Genomic DNA, 4,606 nt, shown 5'->3' with positions numbered 1-4,606 from the left:
CCGAGCGAAGGTGTCCGGAGAATCAAATTCCATTTCCCATCTTAAGAGAATCTCAAGAATCCCATTATCATACGCAACTAGAATTATGCAAAGTAAATGCGTATGTCTGCCGCCGTGTGTATGCGTGAGTGCGTCCGTGCGTTTGATGGGTTCGTTTCCTTTTGGGTTAAACTGGGCTCTGGAAAAGGACGAGATCAGGGATTTCAGACTAATCTCCTTGAAAGATGAGAACTAAAATTAATTGAAACTGGAATTTGAAGGTTTGAATTAATCGGCTTTGTTTAAATCATCATAATTCCATTTGTCGCTATTTAACCTAACTTATTAGGTCATTTCTGAGTGGAGATACCTTAATGTATTGAAAAGGTTTGCGTATCGTCATGATCAGCAAAACTGCACCGTTCAGGGACACACATACTAGGATGGTTTGCTGTGAGCGATAAGACAAATGTCTCTTACCGTCACCAATCCATTCAGTGCCCAGCGTGGTAATGAAAACTACCCCAACCCAAGATATAAATAAAGACGGGTAAAATTTAAAGGCCACTCATGAACGGCAGAGGCGAGGGACAGTGCCATTACCCTATCAAGAAGGACAATTTCCAAGAGACTGACCATATATATATTTGATCAGCGCCCAAGCACCCTCTCCAATCAAGCTAGGACCAAGGAGGGCCAAGCAATGACTGCTGATGACTCAGCAGATAGACCTATACTGTAGGCTCTCCCAAACCCACAATCCTTAGCTCACAAGGATGGTGAGGTTGCAGCGACCAGGAAACTAACGAGTTTGAGCAAGACTCAAACCCTAGTCTGGCTTTCACCAGTCAGGGACGTAACTGCATCGGCCACCACAACCACTGAAGCCTTTGTCCCGCAGTTGACTAGATATGGCTGTATTCATTGTTGTTGTTGTTGTTTAGTATATACCTAAAGAGGTAACAGATAAAGGCAAATGTTTCTGTGGTGTCATTCCTGTTGCTAGTGATGTGCTAACTAAATATAACCATATACTTAACCCTCTGGTGACCGCGACCGTGAGAAAACCGTGGTCAGCTTTATGACTTTTAGCTAGGGAGCAATGATGTCTTGCATCATCTTACTTTTGTTGACTTTTCTTAGTATAACTAACAAAGTAAAACTACATTATAAACCTGAATAAATGTCCTATATAGAACTTACGGTTACACGATCGGATGACGATAAAAGTGCGTCTTAAGAGCCACAAAAGGTTAAAGGTAGATTATGAAACCATATTGAGTTTCAGATCCTCAAAAGGTTAATAACTTAGATTATGAAACCATATTGTTTCAGATGATCGTATAACGCTAAGAGTGCATCATCAAATCCTAAAAAGGTAAATAACGTTAGACTATGAAATCAAATAGTTTCAGACGATCGGATGACGCTAAAGGTGCGTCATCAGAGCCTCAAATGGTTAATATCGTAAGATTATCGATATAAACACAGCAGACAGGTCTTTAAATTTTATTTCCTATAGTAGCAGACAATACATAATGGAAACACGTTCAAATTTGATTTCCTACTGTAGCAGACAATACATAAGGGAAACACGTTTAAATTTGATTTCCTACTGTAGCAGACAATACATAATGGAAACACGTTTAAATTTGATTTCCTACTGTAGCAGACAAAACATAACGGAAACACGTTTAAATTTGATTTCCTATTGTAGCAGACAATACATAACGGAAACACGTTCAAATTAATTTCCTATTGTAGCAGACAATACATAACGGACACAAGTTTAAATTTGATTTCCTATTGTAGCAGAAAATACATAATGAAAACACGTTAAAATTTGATTTCCTATTGTAGAAGACAATACATAACGGAAACATGTTTAAATTTGATTTCCTATTGTAGCAGACAACACATAACGGAAACACGTTTAAATTTGATTTCCTATTGTAGCAGACAACACATAACGGGAACACGTTTTAATTTTATTTCTTATTGTAGCAGACAACACATAACGGGAACACATTTAAATTTGATTTCCTATTGTAGTAGACAACACATAACGGGAACACGTTTAAATTTGATTTCCTATTGTAGCAGACAACACATAACGGGAACACGTTTAAATTAGATTTCCTATTGTAGCAGACAATACATAACGGAAACACGTTTAAATTTAATATCCTATTGTAGCAGACAATACATAACAGAAACACGTTTAAATTTGATTTCTTATTGAAGCACACGTTTAAATTTGATTTCCTATTGTAGCAGACAATACATAACGGAAACACGTTTAAATTTGATTTCCGACAATACATAACAGAAACACGTTTAAATTTTATTTCTTATTGTAGCACACGTTTAAATTTGATTTCCTATTGTAGCGGACAATACATAATGGAAACGCGTTTGAATTTGATTTCCTATTGTAGCAGACAAGACATAACGGGAACGCGTTTGAATTTGATTTCCTATTGTAGCAGACAAGACATAACGGGAACCCGTTTAAATTTGATTTCCTATTGTAGCAGACAAGACATAACGGGAACCCGTTTAAATTTGATTTCCTATTGTAGCAGACAAGACATAACGGGAACCCGTTTAAATTTGATTTCCTATTGTAGCAGACAAGACATAACGGGAACCCGTTTAAATTTGATTTCCTATTGTAGCAGACAAGACATAACGGGAACGCGTTTAAACTTGATTTCCTATTGTAGCAGACAATACATAACGGAAACGCGTTTAAACTTGATTTCCTATTGTAGCAGACAATACATAACGGAAACACGTTTAAACTTGATTTCCTATTGTAGCAGACAATACATAACGGAAACACGTTTAAATTTGATTTCCTATTGTAGCAGACAATGGGATTTTTTCACCAAATCAAAGTGTATAACACTCGGTGTTTTCGTAGTGAGTAAGTTTGGATTAAAACATTTGGAGAGACATATCTGAAATGTGTTTTATTATGTAAAAACATATGGAGGCAATAAACCGACACATTTGTTTCATAATAGAGTGTTATTAATTATTTCAACTTTCATCTTACACAGTAACGAGTTCAAACATACATGTTTGCATATGCATGTATATATTGGCATAAGAAGTTCATACAATCTTTCTTCTTGAAGTTGTGGTTTAGAAGAAACATAATAAAAAAAAACTTGTTGCATAGACAAAAGTATATATATATATATATATATATATATATATATATATATATATATATATGTGTGTGTGAGTGTGTGTGTATATATATATATATATATATATATATATATATATATATATATATATATATATATATATATATATATCATAGCATAAGCATTTCCCATAAGTGATGTAAAGGCTTCTTTATTACTTTAAAAAAGGTGATCTTTTTCAAAAAGAATTGCTAACTTTCAATAAACGATAATTTTCTTATCAACTACTCTGTTAACAAAGCTATGCCTTTGGTAGAATATGTTTGGTTATCAACGATTTGTTAACAGATTACACACAAGTTACGTGTAGATTTCAGTGAAAAAAAAACACTAACAAAGGTGGTCTTCGTAATTGGCAAGAACAGATTACATTCCGGATATTGTAATATTTTTTATTATTATTGACAAATAGGATTTTGAAACACGCTAGATAGTCTCCACTAATGATGCCTGTGTGTTGTAAGTTAAACTCCAATTAAAAATGAGGTCAAAAAGAATGTAACGTTCGTTATATTTTCTAAACTGTATGATAGAGACTTCATACTTAAAGTGAATCGTCCACGAATGATGACAACGTACAGGTTGAGAATAAGGTTAAGTTTCTTAGAGGTCAAAGGTTAAATCGTCTACTAATGATGAACACGTTCAGGTTAAGGACAAAGGTAAATTTCATAGAGGTCTATGGTTAAATAGTCTACTAATCATGACAATGTGCAAGTTAGGGATAAGGTTAAGTTTCATAAGAGGTTAAAGGTCAAATCGTCTACTGATGATGACTACGTGCAGGTTATGGGCAAGGTTAAGTTTCATAGAGGTCAAAGGTTGAATAGTCTACTAATAAGGGACACGTGCAGGTTAAGAACAAGGTTAAGTTTCATAAAAGGTCAAAGGTTAAATCGTCTAGTAATGATGACAACGTGCAGGTTATGGACAAGGTTAAGTTTCATCAGAGGTCATGGGTCAAATCGTCTACTAATGAGGGCCACATACAGGTTAAGAACAAGGTTAAGTTTCATATAAGGTCAAAGGTCAAATCGTCTACTAATGATGATTACGTGCAGGTTAAGGACAAGGTTAAGTTTCATAGGAGGTCAAAGGTCAAATTGTCTACTAACGATGACAACGTGTAGGTTAAGGACAAGGTTAAGTTTCATAAGATGTCAAAGGTCAAATCTTCTACTAATGATGACAATGTGCAGGTTATGGACAAGGTTAAGTTTCATAGGAGGTCAAAGGTCAAATTGTCTACTAACGATGACAACGTGCAGGTTAAGGACAAGGTTAAGTTTCATATAAGGTCAAAGGTCAAATTGTCTACTAATGATGACAATGTGCAGATTGAGAACAAGGTTAAGTTTCATAAGAGGCCATGGGTCAAATCGACTACTGATGATGATTACGTGCAGGTT

This window comes from Palaemon carinicauda, chromosome 36, assembly GCF_036898095.1.
Source record: "Palaemon carinicauda isolate YSFRI2023 chromosome 36, ASM3689809v2, whole genome shotgun sequence".
NCBI classification, from domain to species: Eukaryota; Metazoa; Arthropoda; class Malacostraca; order Decapoda; family Palaemonidae; genus Palaemon; species Palaemon carinicauda.
The sequence above is the reverse complement of the archived record's forward strand: the minus strand, read 5'-3'. Positions refer to the sequence as shown.